Consider the following 21,013-nt stretch of genomic DNA (forward strand, 5'->3'; position numbering starts at 1 on the left):
AACTTAATCTACAATTTTTAATCCTGACCCAAACAGAATTTTTGGGTCAGGATTCATGACCCAAAAATTCCTGAAAAAAAAAAATTATAATTCCTGAAGTTGACGTGAAAAATAAAACTTAATATCATTCTTAATAGATTCTATCTATGCTCTGTGACAACCTGGATACACTTTCACTTTTTTATTTATTTAAATTGTAAGAGCAGAAGCATTGATTGTAGTAACTCCAAAAGTTTCAAATTAATACTTCCAGTCGTTCTCAATATATTGCTGAGGTACCTTATTGGCAACCATAGACAAAATGCGTTCTGATTTAGTTTTAAAGCAAAATTTTTTTCTACAGCATAATGAGCTATTTGCACAATTGTGAGGGGTTGCCATGCCCAATATCCTTAAAGACCTAGTTATGTACCGTTCTACTATGCTAAACAAAATGACTTTCACATAATTTTGATTGAATGTGTTTGAAAAATGAATGGGATTGAGAGAAGGGGTGCTTGCCTTCGAATCTCTTTTTACTCTTAAAAAGGGCACTAGAACTCTTAATTTTGAACCGAATTAGATCCTTTACAAGTTTCAATGACATTTCTAGTAATTATAGAGTGGTGCTGCCTATGATATTGCTTATATGCCGTTTGAAAATCAGCATGCATACAGTTTTTTCGTTTAATTAAATCTCTCCCTAAACGTTAACTAAAAGTTTCGCATCAACACCCTTAGCGTCATTAGTTACAGTGACTGCAGTGGTAGCACTAAAAGTATCCACATAGTGCCTTCTAGCTAGTTCAAAATCCCCCGCAACTTACCCTTAAAGATTTAGCTTGATAATATAAGTTGTTCTTGAAATATTGCTTTGTCACCTTTTTGAAAGTCCATATACGATATGCTCATAGCTTGTTTTGATTTCAATCAACATCCTGTTTTTCAATCAATAACACATTCCTTCAACATCCACTTCAACACATACTGCAAGTTTCAACTTAATACCATCAACCGTTTCTGAAGCATATATGAAATGTCTGCTTGACAACCTGTGTAGGTATAATGTGTTTCGGTTTAGTTCCATATAGTTTCCAGTTCCATAATATATCCCGAATTTTTCACCTTTACTTAGTTCCATTTATATATAGTTCCATAATATATCCCAAATTTTTGCCTTACTACCCTTAATTTTAATAGCAGTAGTAGCAGTAGTAGCAGTAGAATTAATAGTAGTAGCCTAAGATTTAGTGGCATTAGTAGTAATAGAAGTAGTAATAATAGTAACAGTAGAAGTAGCATGAGTAGAAGTAGTAGCATTAGGATGCAAATATTTTTCTTTTGGTTAGTTCAACATCCCTCACATCAAGTGCTGTTAGTTTCAACTTCACACACCAAACTGTTCCTAACATATTGCTGCTGCACACTTTTGACAGCCTGCATACAGAGGGCGTGTTGTGATTCAGTTCACTTTCCCCCTTAAAGTTCCTTGAAAATTTCACAGGCATGGTTGTAATAGTGGTCAAAGTAGTTGTATTAATATTACTAGTAATAGTGTTAATAGTAATAGCGGTAGTATTAATAGCAGCAGTAATATTGCCAAACTGCTTATTGGTCGGTAAAATATACCTCTCAGCAAGTCCTGAAAGTTTCAACTTAATGCAATGAGCCATTCCTGTGACGTTGCTGATATGTCCTTTTGATAACCTGCATGTTCATATACTTCTTGACATTTTCATTCCAATGCTCTTAGACTTACAACTAGTTGCAATAGTAGCAATAGTAATAGTACAAAATGTAGAAGTAACAGCAGTACTAGCCTCAGTGTGCACATATTGCCTTTTGGTCAGATGATCTTCCCCTTGAAGCATTCTCTGAAAGTTCCAACTTAATAACTGAATCAATTCTTGAGCTACCCTTTTTTCATGGTGTGTATGCACATAGCGTCTTCTGATTTAGTTTGAATTTACCATAAATACTGTAAATTGAGTAGTGTGGTAGTAGTAGTGGTGGTAGTTTTAGTAGTATTGGTAGCAAGCAAATATTGCCTTTTTGATCATCTCCCTTATCATTTCCTGAATTTTCCGAATTAGTATGCTCAGTTATTCCTGAGTTACGCCCTTTGTTAACGCTTATACGCATAATGTCTTTGATTTAGTTCAGCACACCCCTCATCATTCTCTGAAAGGCTCACCTGAATGCCCTTCGTCTTCTTGGAAAGCAAAGTTCAAACAAGCAAACCTTACTCAAAAACATATACTATGAATTAACCTAGCCCTGAGGACAATGGGGAGGCGGAAATCCCCTAAGACAAAATTACTGGACCTTTTAACAATACTGAACAAAATTGCTTTCTTAAACTTTTGATCAAATGTGTTTTGGAGAATGATAGGCTTGGGGGTGGGATTGCCCTCCATTCCCTTTAGACTCTTATAAAGTGCCCTAAAACTTCCGACTTCCAATCAAATCAACTCCATCCGATCCAAAGCTTATACGACCGTCCGTTCCATTAGAACCTTATATGCCCCAGGGCATAGCTTACAATCCTTGCCCCCGGGCTCTGAAAAGTTGTGTCCATCATATAGACATCGTCAAATGACTTTTGGACTATAAATAACAAAATGATTGTCTCATAATTTCAATTGCACGAGTCCCGGGTAAAGAGGATGTCCGGGGGGGGGGCGGCGAGTCACTCTTCATCACTTTTGACTCTTAAGAGCGAATGCCCTATTTTAGAAAAAAATATTAAAAAAACAAACAGACTGATGGCCTCTGTAGTTTCTTTGCTGAAGTTGAAAAAAAAATATTTATAAGGCTTATTGGAACTATATTTGAGATTCAAAATACGTATAGTTTTTTTCTTGACGAAGTTTTCAGATGGAAGTAAAGATCGAAGTTGAAACTTAGAAAACAATTCTTTGTTCACCGTTTATGCAACAAATTAAAAAAAAAAAAAAACTGCTTAGCTGGCTCCTTATATTTTCTGTATTTGTAGATTTTGAAAAACTAGTAATTTACTGAAAACTGACCTTCGGTGAGTTTTTTAGAGAGTTAAAATCATCTCATAGAATTTATTGACATTATGGTTCTTCATTTTCTATAGGGTACTTAAGATTTTCCGTTCCTGTTTTATTACGTTGGTTTCGTGTTTTCAGTAAAGCGCTAGTTTTTCAGAATTATAAAAATGTATGGAAATATCACAACCAATTTTCTTTGAAACATTTTCAACAAAATGTTGAGGCGAAGTAATAGTTTTTGTTTGTTTTTTAGTTTTAGCTTCACTCTTTCTTTCTCAGAAAACCTTTTATTTTTTAAAATAACTGACATACAAGAAGATCAAACAACTATTAATCAGTAATCCTTAGATAAACAAGGACCTTCAACCGTCAGCATGACAGTCATAAGTTTGATACTTTGTACGGAAGATTCATGGAAAAATGGTAACTGTTCTTTGGTTTTGTGTTCAGTGTTACTACAGTGTGTTGCAATTTCAGTGTTGTTGCAAGGGTTGGAAACAAAATAGAAATTTATATCCCCTGCACTTGCGAGTTTATTTTTGCGTATTAAACTGACGATTAAGTGTCATTTTTTCCTGCTAAGAAAGAGGTAATTTCATTTTGTGATTTTAGATTCGCCTTGTCTAATGAATGGCTTAGATGATATAGAGGTATAGACTGCGAACAAGGGTTGATCATTAAAAACTTTTTATTGTTTTGCCCTCCTTAGCGTAAAATGCATTTCTTGATTACAGGGTGCTTCAGTTTTTTCACATTATTATTTAAAAAAACTTTTTCTATAAAATAAGTTTTTATACTAAATATCAGTATATGTATATTAAACTGACAATGCACATTCATTAGTATTTTTCAGTAAAGTGCAAATTTTGTTCTGGCCTTGGGAAGGCATAGGGGTTTTGCACCCAACGTATGTTAATTTATGCTCGTTTTGAGTTTGACTCGGTTATTTATTGTAATTTCTGTTCGATTTGGGTTTCATTTATTTATCGGTGCTGATTTGTGGTAGTTTCACGCTTGGTAGATTATTTGATTTTATTTTTGCTCTTTTTATGTTTAATGGAGTTCTTTACTTTTCTTTATAAAACTTATTTTGTAGAAAAAGTTTTTTTTAATTAATTTCTCTTCGTTTTATATTGACATAATCTTTTCAGGAAAAAAGAAAATAATACTTTAAATCTTTTCGTTTTTTAAGGCTTTATAGTTTGGCCTGCTATTTGTATGCTGGAGAAAAATTTTCAGACATTTTTAACAACGTACACCCTTTTAAAAATCTAGACACAAATCGTATTGTTTAATTTAGTTTCATACCTCCTCTAGTTGACCTGAAATGGAAAACTTGATACCATTCGCAAAAAAAATCTGTTTACTTTCTTTGATAGCTTGGATAGACTTACGCTATTTTGATTTGGCTAAATTTTAAGAGCAGAAGTAGCCCCAAAAGTTTGAACATAATACCCTTAGTCGTTCTTGGGGTACTGCTAAGATGCCTTATTGGGAATTAGCATTATCACAGTGCATTTTGATTTAATCTTAAGGCTAGATTTAGTTTTTAAACTTAATGGGAAAATGGGAGGGTGGGAGTGGAAGGGGGACTAGTTGCCCTCCAATCACTTTCGAATATTAAAAAGGGCATCAGCCCTTTCTATTTTCAATCGAATGAGCCCTTTTCGAAGTTCCCACGACGACTCCATCGATACGAAGTGCCCTGGTCCAAACAACAACAACAACAAAAAATAATACATTATACCCACATTGATCTTTACTATAAAAATGTCAAGCCTTCCAATCACTTTCGACTATTAAAAAGGGCACTAGGCCTTTCGATTTCCAATCTAATGAGCACTTTTGGAAACAATAACGCTTTCTATAAACACCTTATATGCCCCCAGGGCATAAATTACAACATTTACCCTAAGGTCATTCTCAAAGACCTAGTTTCCAGAACTTTCTACTACGTTGAACAAAATGACTATTTAAAATTTTGATTGGATGTGTTTGGAGGAATGGTGGGCGTAAGGAGGAGGTTAGTTCCAATCACTTTCGACTATTACAAAGGGCACTAGCCCTCTCAATTTCGAATTGAATGAGCCCCTTTTGAAGTTTTACGACAACTCTATCTATAAAATCTTATATGCCCCCAGGGCATAAACTACAACCTTTGCCCTTGGGGCTCTCGAGGGTTTGTCATAATTAAATAAATAATTTCCAGAACTTTCAACTATGTTGAAAAAAGTGGCAATCCCTAAACTTTGATTGAATGTTTTTGGGGAAATGGTGGGCGTAAGAGGGGGGTTAATTACTCTCCACTCACTTTCGACTATTAAAAAGGGAAATTTCAATTTCCAATCAAATCAGCCCTATTTGAAATTTCTATAACAACTTTTGATATAAACTTTAATGCCCCCAGGGCATAACTTAAAACCTTTGCACTGAAGGTTCGTAGGGGGTAATCATCCTAAAAGACCTAATTCACAGAACTTTCAACTACGTTGAACAAAATGGATATCTCAAAATTTTGATTGGATGTGTTTGGGAAAATGGTGGGCGTGAGAGGGGCGTTAGTCGCTCTCAAATCACTTTCAACTATTAAAAAAGGCACTAGCCCTTTCAATTTCCAATTGAACGAGCCCTTTTGAAGTTTTTACGACAACGCTTTCAATAAAAACTTTATATTTCCCCAGGCCATAACTCACGACCCTTGCACCGAGGGCCGTGGGGGGAGCGGTTGTCATCCTTAAAGACCTTATTTCCAAAACTTTCAACTACGTTGAGTAAAATGGCTTCTAAAAATTTTAATTGGATGTGTTTGGGTAAAAGGTGGGCGTGTGAGGGTGGGGGGTAGTGGCCCCAAATCCCTTTTGACTATTAAAAAGGGTATTAGCCCTTTGAATTTCAAATCAATGGGCCCTTTGTCAAGTTTCTACGAAAAAGATTTCAATAAAAACCTTATTTGCCCCCAGGACATAACTTATAATCCTTGCTGTGAGGGTTTTGGGGGAGTGTCTGGCGAAAAGGTGGGCCTAAGAGGGGGGTTATTTACCTTCAAATCATCTTTGACTATTATGAAGGGCATTGATCCTTTGAGGTTCATAGTAACTTGCACCTTTTTTAATTTTCTGCAACAAATTTTCTTGTAAAAACTTCATCTCTATCTTTATCTCTGTGTATACCCGCTATGTGTGTCATCTCTATGTGTGTGTCTTCTCTGTGTGTTTCACGTCTCTCTGTATTTGTCGTCTCCGTGTGTGTGTCTTCTCTGTGTGTGTGTCGTCTGTGTGTGTATACCGTCTCTGTGTGTTTGTCGTCTGTGTGTGTGTGTCGTCTCTGTGTGTTTGTCGTCTCTGAGTGTGTCTCGTCTCTGGTTTATGTCAGGTTAGGTTAGGAGGGTTAGTTACCCTCAAATCACTTTTGACTATTAAAAAGGGTACTAGCCCTTTGAATTTCAAATCGAATGAGCCCTTTTTCAAGTTTCTACGACAAAGATTTCAATAAAAACCTTATATGCCCCCAGGGCATAACTTATAATCCTTGCTCTGAGGGTTGTGGGGGAGTATCCTCCTCAAAAATATGTTTTCTATCTAGACTTCATTTACACTGAACAAAATAGCTATCTCAAAATTGTTATTTGATTTGTTTGGGGGAAGGATGGGGTTGGGGGGGGGTAGTTGCCCTCCATTCACTTTCGACTATTAAAACGGGCACTAGAACTTTGAATTTCCAATCTAATTAGCTTTTTCTGAAGTTTCTACGACAATGCCTTCTTTAAAAACCTTATATGCCCCCAGGGCATAACTTGAAACCCTTGCCCTGAGGACTGTGGGAGAGTGTCCTCCTCAAAAAAATATTTTCTATCTGGAAATCATTTACGCTGAACAAAATGGCTATCTCAAAATTTTGATTAGATGTGTTTGGGGAAATGATGGGCATGGGGGGGTGGCTAGTTGCCCTCTAATCACTTTCGACTATTAAAAAGGGCACTAGCTCTTTGAATTTCCAATCGAATGAGCATTTTTGGAAATTTCTACGACAACGCCTTCTATAAAAACCTTGTATGTCCCCAGGGTATAACTTAAAACCCTTGCCCTGAGGGCTTTGGAGGAGTGTCCTCCTCAAAAACATATTTTCTATCTGGAAATCAATTACGCTGAACAAAATGGATATCTCAAAATTTTGATTGGACGTGTTTGGGGGAATGATGGGCATGGGGGGAGGGGCCAGTTGCCCTCGAATCACTTTCGACTATAAAAAATGGCGCTAGTCCTTTGAATTCCGAATCGAATGACCCTGTTTTGAAGTTTTTAAGACAACGCCTTCTATAAAAACCTTATATGCCCCCAAGGCAGAACTTAAATCCCTTGCCCCGTGGGTTGTGGGGAGTGTCCTCCTCAAAACTATATTTTCTATGTTGAAATCAGCTACGCTAAACAAAATGGCTATCTCAAAATTTTGATTGGATGTATTTGGGGAATGATGGACGTGGGGGGGGGCTTGTTGCCCTCCAATCACTTTCAACTATTAAAAAGCGCACTAGCTACTCCATTTTCCAATCGAATGAGCCCTTTTCGAAGTTTCTACGACAACTCCTTCGATAGGAAGTGCCCAGGTATGGAGAAAAAAAAACAAAAGAGAAAAAAAACTCTTTGTGCCCACATCGTTCTTTACTTAGGCAGCGCTAGCGCGCTGCCTATGATAAGCGTCCGTGAATTAAAATGTCATAAGTCTAGTTTGTATATGTCCAAAATTTGTGTTAGTATTTAGTTTCCTCCTATATGCACTTTGCTTTTCTTAAGCTCCCCCACCCCTAATAGAAAAACAAGTAGCTCAGATTTTACATGACTGTTGTATTTTGAATACCATGGGTCTTTTGTTCCCTATTTGCCATTTTTTCAGAACACGGAAAGAGTCACACTACCGAAATTACAACGAATATAATTAATATGGCAATATTTCATCAGGAGAGAGGGGTGAGGGGTAAAGGGAAGAGACGTGCATTTAAAAATAATATATGTAAATTTTTTGAACATTTTAAAGTCGCCTCCAGGATTTTATAGCGTTTCTTTTCGGAGAGTAGAACCACTAAATATTTAACAAAACTTGACTTCTGATGGCACGACCCCGTGAAGTGCTATTGCAATTGCAACTCGCTAGTCACAGTTACAAAGCAACACAAGGGGAAACATTTATTGAACCGGACTCGAACTCTTTATAGGCCCAAATATAGCCATAGCTACCAGTCCTTCTAAAATTTAGTTGGGCCCTGCTGGACCTTTCCTTGGATGCATGAGAATATAACCCTTCTCTCAAATAAGGCTGACGAAAATAAGGGAAATTTTCTCAGGCGCTTAGTTTTTGACGGGTAAACTTAAACTTAATGAATTTTTGTATATTTGGAATCAGTATAACAATTTAATTCCTTTGATACATCTACTGATATTAAAATTCTGTTTGTTAGAGTTTTGGTTACTATTGAACCGTGTCGCTCCTTACTTACAGCTCGTTACCTCGAACCGTTTGATTCATACTCACTAGGAGGGTAGACCTAAAGTAAGTCAAGATGATTTTCAAATACATATTAGTAAACTAGAAACACAAAATTGATTAAACATATCAATAAACTTTTCTAGCAGCAATTTCTCATTTCTAGTTTTGCAATGTCCAGCCGAGTATCTGAAATCGACTTTCAACCTTTACCAAGGGATGTCCAGCGCAGGATTGCTGTAGCATTTCCAATAAGTAGAAATATGGTGAAAACTGAAAAAGGAGGATTTATAATATCTTCCAACTATAAAAACTATGCAAAAGATGTATACAATTTTCCACTGAATAGCACTGACGTTTGGGTAGTTACATTTCCAAAATCAGGTAAAGCATTTCTCTTCTTCTATGAAACATAGACATGGCTGCTTTTGACTTCTTGGTGAATCAAACAGAAACAGAAACAATGGAGCATCAGACGCGGTATATGTATCTATACAGTAATGAGCGCTCCTATCTTCTCCATTAAAAAATTTTGGGACACAGCATGCCTCGCACATTTGTTCTTGGGTCCTTTTTTACGCGTTATAATATATATATATATATATATATATATATATATATATATATATATATATATATATATATATATATATAACTATAATATATATATATGTTGGAACCCTTGGTCCCAGTTTTGTATATATATATATATATATATATATATATATATATATATATATATATATATATATATATATATATATATATATATATATATATATATATATATATATATATATATATATATATATATATATATATATATATATATATATATGTATATATAACTATAATATATATATGTTGGAACCCTTGGTCCCAGTTTTGTCAGATAAGTGTCCTTCCCAGATTTATTTCTTTCGGCCGCTTAATGATGTTCCTTCCTTAGGTATTAAATATTAATTTTCCTATTATTTTTTTGACGCCATTTTGGGTCCTCTTAACTGCGTACGTGCTTAATAGACCAAGAGGGAAAAATTACGCAGTTAGGGCAGTTGTGTAAATTAGTAGTCCTAGGATTGGCTGGAAAGATTCATTTACCACCCTCGTACCCCCCGCCGCGTGCATAGGGCTAGCGGGCCGGGAGGAAGTGTTCATTTTTTAGTCAGTTCATTTTATACCGCGTGATTGTGAATACAGTAAGAATTTCCTATGTACTCTTTTTAACTTTTCAGCTTAGGTCGAATCTAAAAGAGTTAATTAGAAATCTTATCGGTAAACTTTGGCTTTAAATGTGGCCATAAGCCATCCGATCACGTTAGTATACGGAACCGTTGGAGTAACCGCGGAAATCCCAATAATTCGGGGCCAAAGAGGGATCGTCCCCTTCCAGTAAGTGGCATAGCAACTATTTGCGCCATTTTTGCCTTTAAAAGTGGTGACCCCACACAGTAAACCTCCAAAAAGTGGTGGCAGCGGTACTCACCCATCCAATAAGTGGTGGCAGCAAAAACAGGAATTATTAACAGCGTTGATAATAAAAGAATTCTACGTTTTCGAAGAGACAAGTAATTTAGCCTACAAAAGTAGCCTATTGTGGTGGCATATAAAAAGACAAAATTACGCATTTAATTAATAAAATTATGAAAGTCTATAATGGGCTGTGGGCCTTGTTAGACAAAAATAAAAAAGAATAACGTGAAATTAATGAGTTGAGTCTACAGTGGGGGAATCTATGTATTTAAAAGTATTACAGGGTTTAAGGACAGATAAGACAACGTTGAAAGTTGGGTTATTATTTGAGTGAATTAGCGGACTTAGATATAATCATCAGTGACGAAGGTTGTAAGAGTATTGAGGATGGCAAATTAGGAGAATTTGTCAGTTTGTGTGCATATTGGACAAGGAAGGTGGGAAGCACCTGTCCTATTGAGTAATCTGCCCAGGAGGAGATTATATTTGAAATACGAGTATCCAGGGAGGATACGTGATTTGTTTTGCAGGGTAGTTCCCCTGCTTGAGTTTAGTCCAGCTTATTCACTAGTGGAATATTCGCGTGGTTTTTCTGATTATTTTCTCGTCCAACCCCTGTTAATTCGTTTTTCAGAGATATAATTCACTCACGTAAAACTGCTTGTTGTGAAAGAAGTTGTTATTACCTAATGAAGTCTAGACATTCCGGTTATTTGAAAAATTGTTGAATCTCATTACACGGAGCTGATAATTCACAATAGTAATTGCGTACCATAATTTTTGCGTGACATTTCTGAATTTACCAAGATTGACTAATTGAATAAGCGATATTATAATCGGAAAGAAGTATACGCAATAAAATGAGGGGGCACGAAAAAAAACTTAGGAAGGATATGTGAAAAAACAAAACGAACTAACCCCTCAGAGGTTGTGCCAAATGAAGGGGAGTTAGGAGTAGCCTATAAAGAAAGACCCAATACGGATAGACGACAAACAGACTCAGAAAATGAATTAAGAGAATATAAAAACAGTGATATTCAAAGTAGGCCAAGTAGCAGGAGTAGTAGAAGTTCAATTTCCAGCAGGAGCTCACGAAAAAGCACTAAAATAGATATGACACAACGACTTTTAAATTTCATAGAGAATGAAAGATTAACCAGAGAAAAAAAGGAAGAGGCTGATAGAATAGCCAGAGAACGAAAAAAGAAAAATGATAAAATAGCTAGAGAGAAAGAAGAAAGATATCACCAATAGTTTAAAAGAACTATGATAGGTCTAATAGAAGCCCGCTGGGAAATTCCAGAAAGTGAGATTTTATCACAACTAACTTCTAGGCTGTCAGATAGCCATAATAATTTGTCTAAGAATCAATCGCGAGAAAAAGAAAATTACTAGACATTAAACACTTTTACGGGAAAACATGATACTTCGTTGACAAGGTGGGAAGGTGAACCGGCCTATAAAACAAATGGGAAGGCTGTGCCACCCTATCAGAAAAACGAAATACATGATACGCGTGTTCAAAATGTTGACAATCCACAAAGGGGTGCGGAAATAAATAGACAAGATAATACTGAAAATAAGACGCGCAAAATTGATTTTTCAGGAAAATTTGCAAATAATAGAAAACTTGAGAACACTTTTAATGAGTATGAGACGCGAACAAGTACAGGCCAAAATGAAACACCGATTGTACCAGAGAAAAAGGAGACAAAATTTATTTACGCACTTTTCCTCGGAAAGTTCGAGAGATTTTAGTAGAATATGAAAAACCAAATGTCGGAGTTCAATTCCCATTTGATAACGAAATATTTGTTTCTGAGGTAAAAATGAAGAAGACTAAAAGAGAGAAAAGAGATATTAAACGGAGCTACAATGAAATTATTCAATCAAAGAAGGTGGACACTGGATTCCAAATCAGATTTAACGATGATTTAGTATTTTGCGAGAAAGACAAAATTGAGAAAAGTAGAGATGAAAAGAGGAGTGTAAAAAAGAGACAGAATTTGGAGATTCAGCCTGCAGTGGCGAAAAACAAAAAAATGTTGGATGGGCTGTGCCTTGAAAACATAGATAACAAGGGGGAAAAAGAGGTCAAAGACCCATGGGGAATAAAAGAACATGGTTACAAAATAGAGATGAATGACCTACAACGGGTTGGGGGAAAGTTGGGAGATATTAAACGTCAAGTCGGATTGGAAAAATTTGGAAACGAATCTGAAATTAGTATTATCAATTCAAAAGATATGTCGATCCTTTATGAGGGGGAGGAATCCCTTGGGGAAGATCCCCTGCGGGAAGTCGCAAAAGGTAGCCATTTTCCTCAATGCACAACTTGCGGACAAGTTGTGATCCCTTTACCGAGATTTTGCCTTTCTGATCTGGAGTCCTTGGGGGATACTCTCTCCCAGACACTTCATACTTCACCAAAATCGTTGTCCAGCAACCCTATTCGTAGCTGTTATTCTTCATGGAAATCGAAAATTATTTCCGGCAAATTGTATTCAGTGGGAGATGTATCCAAATTTTATTTTCAATTAGCATCAACGTATATTCTTCAGTTCATTATCCCAGGGGAGTAAACATGAAAAAAGGGATCCATGGTTCGCTCAGATTCTTACTTCATTTCCCTGTACCCCGATTGATTTGACTGGCATAGTTATTTTCGGCCTCAGGTTATTTAAAATTCTGTCAAGTGATAATTTACATTTTTATTGAAGGATAAAGTCACGTCAACGGACGTACATGAAGTAGCTAGTGCAGCCAATGTTTCAGGATTGCCGGTTTCATCATATATTCCGGAAATTTATTCTCTGCTCCTCTCAAATATAAATTCGTGAGAGCAAGAAAATTTTTGTTTTTGATTGTGCTGTGCACAATGAATTTCTACGAGTCCCGAGGAAGACATCCTACAATTATTTCCAACGGAGGAGGAAGAGAGGCTGCTGAAAGATGAGGAAAACGTAGTACCCCATACTACCCGGCAGGGCAGAAACCCTCGCATGGCAGGAGCTCTCAGGAAGAAATGAACCTGGAAGACCAGAGGAAGATAAAATGGATATTTAGTGTTTATTTTAATTTGATATTGTGTTTGAATTTCCAGCCAATCCAACGGGGATGCGGGCCATTTATCTTAGGAGGGAGGTGTTGGAACCCTTGGTCCCAGTTTTGTCAGATAAATGTCCCTCCCACATTCATTTCTTTCGGCCCTTTAATTATTGTCCTTCCTTAAGTAATAAATATTTATTTTCCTATTATTTTTTTGACGCCATTTTGGGTCCTCTTAACTGCGTACGTGCTTAATAGAACACGATGGAAAAATTACGCAGGTAGGGCGGTTGACTAGTAAATTATTAGTCCTAGGATTGGCTATAAAGATTCATTTACCACCTTAGTAACCCCCGCCGCGTGCTGCGGCTAGCGGGCTGAGAGGAAAAGTCCATTTTTTAGTTAGTTCATTTTATACCGCGTGATTGTGAATACAGTAAGAATTTTCTATGTACTCTTTTTAACTTTTCAGCTTAGGTCGAATCTAAAAAAGTTAATTAGAAATCTTATCGGTAAACTTTGGCTTTAAATGTGGCCATCGACCATCCGGTCACGTTAGTATACGGAACCGTTGGAGTAACCGCGGAAATCCCACTAATTTGGGGCCAAAGAGGGATCGTCCCCCTCCAGTAAGTGGCATAGAAACTCTTTGCGCCATTTTTGCCTTTAAAAGTGGTGACCCCGCACGGTAAACCTCCAATAATATAACTAAAATATATTCCCAGTATCGGTATTAATTGATAAACCTGCAAAAATTAGTTTTTTTTTATTTCTAACGCTTCAAGAACCCATTGAGTGAAACTTTTATCATTGGAAATGGCTGCTGCCTCCTCGAACTGCAAAAAAAGGTCCGGATTAAAAAGTATATGGTCTGCTAAAGCGGAAGTGAAGCTTTCTGGAGGTTTCGTAAATTTTCGAGCATTATCTATTGAATTCCTGTGCTCAATAAATCGTTCCACAAATTGCTGGTGTATTCGACTGATGTAAAATTTTCCGCATGAGCAAGGGATGCTATATACTCTGCTTGTCAAACTATTACGTGTTATATATTTTCCAGAATTTAGAAAGAAAGTCAATGGTCTGATTGATTTAAAACAAGTTGAAATATTATGTTTCAGTAAAGTCCGTTTAATTTTCTCCCCAAGAATTGGTATGTAAGGTAATGAAACGTATCTATTGGAAATTATAGGGTCTGAAAGTTGAGAACCTTCATTTTTATTACCTTTTTCATGCTTAATCTGTCTTTGAGTCAAAAATATAAATGTTTTTGCTTTTATAACTTTAATAAATCAAATAATTTTAACATTTTGATTACTAAATATCAGTATATGTATATTAAACTGACAATGCACATTCATTTGTATTTTTTCAGTAAAGTGGAAATTTTGTTCTGGGCTTGGGAAGGCATAGGGGTTTTGCGCCCATGTTATGTTAATTTCTGCTCGTTTTGAGTTTGACTCGGTTATTTATTGTAATTTCTGTTCGTTTTGGGTTTCATTTATTTATTGATGCTGATTTGTGGTAGTTTCGCGCTTGGTAGACTATTTGATTTTATTTTTGCTCATTTTTTGCTTAATGGAGTTCTTTACTTTTCTTTTGTGGAAAAACCTCTTTTGTGGAAAAAAGTTTTTTTTTAATTAATTTCTCTTCGTTTTATATTGACATAGTCTTTTCAGGGAAAAAGAAAATAATACTTTAATTATTTTCGTTTTTTAAGACTTAATAGTTTGGCCTGGTATTTGTATGCTGGAGAAAAATTTTCAGCAATTTTTAGCAACATACACCATTTTAAAAATCTGGACACAAATAGTACTGTTTAACTTAGTTTCATACCTCCTCTAGTTGACCTGAAATGGAAAACTTGATACCAGCCGCAAAAAATCTGTTTACTTTCTATCTGTTTGATAGCTTGGATACACTTACACTATTTTGATTTGGTGAAATTTTAAAAGCAGAAGTAGCCTCGAAAGTTTAAACAGAATACCCTCAGTCGTTGTTGGGATACCGCTGAGATTCCTTATTGGGAATTAGCATTATCAAAGTGCATTTTGATTTAATTTTAAGGCAACATTTATTTTTTAACCATAATGGGCGAATGGGAGGGTGTGAGTGGAAGGGGGATTAGTTGTACTCCAATCACTTTGGACTATTAAAAAGGGCATCAGCCCTTTCTATTTTCAATCGATAGAGCCCCTTTCGAAGTTCCTACGACAACTCCTTCGATACGAAGTGCCCTGGTCTAAACAACAACAACAACAAAAAATATTACTAATCACTTTCGACTATTAAAAAGGGTTCTAGCCCTTTGAATTTCTAATCGAATGAGCCCTTTTTCAATTTTCTACGACAAAGATTTCAGAAAAAACTTATATGCCCCCAGGGCATAACTTACTCTTGTCCTGAGGGTTGTGGGGAGTGTCCTCCTCAAAAACATATTTTCTATCTGGAAATCAACTACGCTGGACAAAATGGTTATCTCAAATTTTGATTGGATGTATTTGAGGGAATGATGGACGCGGGTGGGGGGGGGGGGTTCCAATTGCCCTCCAATTACTTTTGAGTATTAAAAAGGGCACTAGCCCTTTGAATTTCAAATCGAATGAGCCCTTTTCTGAAGTTTCTACGACAACGTCTTCTATAAAAACATTATATGCCCCCAGGGCATAACTTAAAACCCTTGCCCTGAGGGCTGTGGCGGAGTATCCTCCTAAAAACATATTTTCTATCTGTAAATCAACTACGGTGAACAAAATGGCATTCTCAAAATTTTTATTGGATGTGTTTTGGGGACTGATGGGCGCGGGGGGGGGCTAGTAGCCCGTCAATCACATTCGAATATTAAAAAGGGCACTAGCTCATTGAACTACCTATCGAATCAGCCTTTTTTGAAGTTTTTACGACAACGCCTTCTATAAAAACCTTATATGCGCCCACGGCATAACTTAAAACCCTTGCCCTGCGAGTTCTGGGGGAGTGTCCTTCTCAAAAACATAGTTTATATCTGGAAATCAACTAGCCTACGCTAAACAAAATGGCTAACTCAAAATTTTGATTGGATATTTTTGTGTGAAAGATGGACGTTGGGGGGGGGGCTGTTTGCCCTCCAATCACTTTCGACTCTTAAAAAGGGCACTAGCCCTTTAAATTTCCAATCGAATGAGCCCCTTTTGAAGTATCTATGACAACGCCTTCTATAAAAACCTTATATACCCCAGGACATAACGTAAAACCTTTTCCCTGAGGGTTTTTGGGGAGTGTCCTCCTCAAAAACATATTTTCTATCTGAAAATGAACTACGCTGAACAAAATAGTTATCTAAAAATTTTGATTGGATGTGTTTGGGGGAATGATGGGCGTGCGGGAGGGGCTAGTTCCCCTCCAATCACTTTCGACTATTAAGAAGGGAACTAGCCCTTTGAATTTCCAATGGAATGGGCCTGCTTTGAAGTTTCTACGACAACGCCTTCTTATAAAAACCTTATATGCCCCCAGGGCATAACTTGAGACCTGAGGGCTTTGGGGGAGTCTCCTCTTGGGGAGTGTCCTCCTAAAAACATATTTTCTATCTGGAAATCAACTAGCTTACGCTGAACAAAATGGCTATCTCAAAATTCTGATTGGATGTGTTTGGAGGAATAATGGGCGTAGGGGGCTAGTTGCCCTCCAATCACTTTCATCTATTAAAAAGGGAACTAGCCCTTTGAATTCTCAATCGAGTGAGCCTGTTTTGAAGTTTCTAAGACAACACATTCTATAAAAACCTTATATGACCCCAGGACAAAACTTAACATCTTTGCCCTGAGAGTTGTGGGGGAGTGTCCTCCTAAAAAACATATTTTCTATCTGGAAATAAACTAGTCTACGCTGAACAAAATGGCTATCTCAAAATTCTGATTGGATGTGTTTGGAGGAATGATGAGCCTGGGGGCTAGTTGCTTTCTAATCACTTCCAACTATTAAAAAGGGCACTATCCCTTTGAATTCCCAATCGAATGATCCTGTTTTGAAGTTTCTAAGACAACACACCCAGGGCATAACTTAAAACCTTTGTCCTGAGGGTTGTGGGGGAATGTCCTCCTCAAAACCCTATCTTCTCTCCGGAAATAAACTACGCTGAACAAAATGGCTATCTCAAAATTTTGATTGGATGTGTTTGGGGGAATTATGGGCGTGGGGGGGGGGCTAGTTTCCTTTCCAATCACTTTCGACTTTTAAAAAGGGCACTATTACTTTGAATTTCAAATTAAATGAGCCTGTTTTGAAGTTTCTACGACAACGCCTTCTATAAAAACCTTATATGCCCCCAGGGCATAACTGAAAACCTTTGCCCTGAGGGTTGAGGGGGAGTGTCCTCCTCAAAAATATATTTTCTATCTTAATATCAACTACGCTGAATAAAATGGCTATCTCAAAATTTTGATTGGATGTGTTTGGAGAAAGGATGGGCGTTGGGGGGACTAGTTTCCTCGAATCACTTTTGACTATTAAAAAGAGCACTATCCCTTTGAATTTCCAAGCGAATGAGCCTTTTTTGAAGTTTCTAGGACAACGCCTCCTATAAAAACTATATATGCCCCAGGGCATAACTTAAAACCTTTGCCCTGAGGGTTGTGGGGGAGTGTCCTCCTCAAAAAGATATATTCTATCTGGAAATCAACTACGCTGAACAAAATGGCTATATCAGAATTTTGATTGGACGTATTTGGGAGAATGATGGGCGTGGGGGGGGGGGCTAGTTGCCCTCCAATCACTTTCTACTATTAAAAAGGGTACTAGCTCTTCAAATTTCCAATCGAATGAGCCTGTTTTGAAGTTTCTACGACAATGCCTTCTATAAAAACCTTATATGCCCCCAGGGCATAACTTAAAACCAGTGCCCTGAGGGTTGTGGGAGAGTGTTCTCCTCAAAAACATATTTTTTATCTGGAAATCAACTATGCCAAACAAAATGGCTATCTCAGAATTTTGATGGGATGTGTTTGGGGGAATGATGCATGTGGGGGGTGGGGGGCTAGTTGCCCTCCAATCACTTTCGACTGTTAAAAAGGGCACTAGCCACTCTAATTTCCAATTGAATGAGCCCTTTTCAAAGTTTTACGACAACTCCTTCGATACGAAGTGCCCGGCTATGGAGAAAAAAGAACAACCAAAAACACATTATGCCCACATCATTCTTTACTTAGGCAGCGCTAGCGCGCTGCCTATGATATCCAAAAAGGGTAGCCTATCTTGTTTTTCTAGCTCTAGAGTAAATTTAATATTTTTGTCAAACCTATTTAAACAGTCAAGAAACAAATAAGGAATCCAATTCGTGTTCCCAAAAGCAGAAAACATCGTCCATAAGCCTACCCCACTTTATATAGCGAGTTACCCACTTTAAGTTACGAGCCTAAGAAAGGTAGATTGACTTTAGAAAAAGGGGAACAATTCCCAAAAAGGGGGGTAATGTTGATGAGATTTTACCATTAAATCAGACGACACAAGTCTCCGGCTGTGGACGGTATTTCACCTGAGATTTACAAAGCGAGCCCACACCTGATTGTAAACCAGTCGCTGCTGTTATTGAAAGAAATATGATAAACCAAGAGTTTCCCAAAGGGACAGGAACATTTAAATTATCCTCTCTGTCAGAGGGAACGTTGTAGCGTTGCTTACAGTAAAGCGCCATAAGGCTTCAATTCATTATTATTAATGCTTATTTTTGCCCAGAGGCACTTCATATGGAAGGGTGGTCGTATACGCTCCGAAGGGGTTCATTCAATTGAAAAGTGACAGCTTTAGCGCCTTTTTTAAGTGTCAAAAGTGATCAAAGGAAAACCAGTCGCTCTCCCCGCCCTTTTTCCTCAATGTATAAGATCAAGATTTTGAGATAACCATTTTGTTTAATATTTTCGAAATGTCAAATAACTATGCCTCTGGGGCTGACATGACCCCTTACTGCCCCTGGGACAAGGCTTATAAGCTATGCAAGTTGCCCATTGTAAACATATAAGGTATTGGAAAAAGAAAGTATGTTTGATCCTGGGTCTCCAAAAAGGCTTAGAGTGTGAAGATGAAACATTATGGACATGTTGAAAAGGATTTCAACCCAATCAAAACACTGTATGCTTGCTACTTGTCCAAAAGGAATATCAGCAAGATTCAAGGAGCCTATGAGAGTATTAAGTTGAAACTTTCACGGTTTGTTGAGGAGATGATGAAGAGGGATTGGCTGATAACAATCCCCCTCCTCTTTGCCCTTATTAGGTGCCCCTCTCTTAAAAATTGATCTAAATTTTGAAATAACCACTTTATTGTGACTTTGTTGGCAAAAACTAGCCAGAAGGTCTAATATCAATATCCAGGGATCTTTATCTAATATCTATATCTATATCAGTCTATATCAGTCTAATATCTAGATCAGTCAAGATCAAGCATTCATAAAGTTAATACCTTTTATTTTATGAGAGGATTATCTCTTGAAAAACACAGTTTTGGGATAAATTGTCTGTAAGACTATGTGATTGAACTATTTGCACTGTTTCATTTGGATTAAATTAGTTCATTTGGATAATTAGAAAGTGTTAATTGGAAAGTGGGAGGGGCTTAAAAAAGCCCCCTTGCGGATAAGTCATTGTTTTGTGACTTTACATTGAGATTTAATTACGCTTGGACCTACGATGGCTGAAAGTGAAAAAATTATTTTGAATCCGTTACTGCATTGTGTTACGAGAGCACTTACTGATGGAATAAAATTGGAGTGTATCATAAAAGCGTGTGTTGCTTTCTATACACATGAAGATGTTATAAAGGCAAAGCGAATCCTTCATACTGAGTTGAATATTACGAATCGTCCTGTGACCTACTTTAAAGATGAAGACAATATCATTGAAATGTGCAAAATTCTAGTTTCAGCTGCGAAAAATAATTTGAGCATGCCAAAATTTGTCATCTTTAACCCTTGCTCTGTTCCGGTCATCGGAGATGCAGCAAATGCAACAGTTACTGCCAAAGTAAATGAACTCTCTCGCAAGCTTGATAATTTTTTAGCTACCCAGTCCGCTCCAGCCACCAGTATTTTCACAAGCAGTCATAGTGCACCTGAAATGTCCAAGTCCAGAAACTCTACCTATTCTGTTGTCTTGAAAAATCCCCCCCAAGGAGCTCAATGGCCCAAATGACCGGAAAGCTTTCATAGACAGTTTCTGTGAAAATACAAATGACATTAGTGAACTTTGCAAATCTGTAAACGAATGGAAGCTTGTGGTCAGGTCGAAGGCTGCAGCAGCAAAAATCGTTGAGAAAGCGAAATCTTCCAAGCCCGATCTCAAAATTACTGTTCGAGAACCCCTGCACATAGCTGTGCTTCGAAATGTCCCTGAGGATATAAACTGTGAAGGACTACAAAATCTAATCCCGAATAGTACGAAGACTGAACAGTGCGGAAAATCCCGTTCTTTCAAAGTATATTTTGACACTTTCAGTGAGCTCCAACAATTTCTGAGTGTTTCGGTGATTATCGGCTACGAGCGTCTACCTGCTGATCCGTTTAAGTTCTTGCCAAGACGATGCTGTCACAAAATCGGTCACCTCGCTTCCCAGTGTACGTCTGAACCTTTATGCTCTAGATGTGCCTCAAGTGAACATCGTTCTACGCAAGATGAACCATGCAGACAGCCGACATTCTGCGTTGAAAGAAAAATCGGCAGTCACACGTGTTGCAGTGTAAAATGTCCCTCAAACAGTAATCCACAAAAGAAATGACATCTGAAGCTTCTGCAATTAAATGTTTATCGTGGAACATTGATGGCTCGTTCGCGAAAAAAATTCCGATCTTAGATCTTGTTTTTGAGCAAAATGAAGTTGTCTGTTTACAAGAACATTTCGTCACAAGCCGCAGTAAAAGTATTCTTAGTTTTAATAGTTCACTTTCGGTTTATACAGTTCCAGCGAAGCAGCTAAGTGGAAAAAGGTAACCCTCCGGTGGTACTGCCAATTTTGTTCGTTTGACTCTAAGATCTAGTTTACTTGAAGTCAAT

The 21,013-nt window shown here is 37.2% G+C and overlaps 1 long non-coding RNA gene across 1 annotated transcript in view; it reads left to right on the forward strand.

Moving 5' to 3' along the window:
- Positions 1-3,446: 3,446 nt before the first annotated feature.
- LOC148940848 (uncharacterized) overlaps positions 3,447-21,013 on the forward strand; it is a 59,830-nt gene continuing 42,263 nt past the window's right edge. Inside the window, exons 1-2 of the long non-coding RNA XR_016143350.1 lie at positions 3,447-3,585; positions 8,641-8,858. This is a non-coding gene — a long non-coding RNA (uncharacterized LOC148940848). The remainder of the gene's footprint in view (positions 3,586-8,640; positions 8,859-21,013) is intronic.

This window comes from Artemia sp. Qi Xiang Cuo, chromosome 19, assembly GCF_049724085.1.
Source record: "Artemia sp. Qi Xiang Cuo chromosome 19, ASM4972408v1, whole genome shotgun sequence".
NCBI classification, from domain to species: domain Eukaryota; kingdom Metazoa; phylum Arthropoda; class Branchiopoda; order Anostraca; family Artemiidae; genus Artemia; species Artemia sp. Qi Xiang Cuo.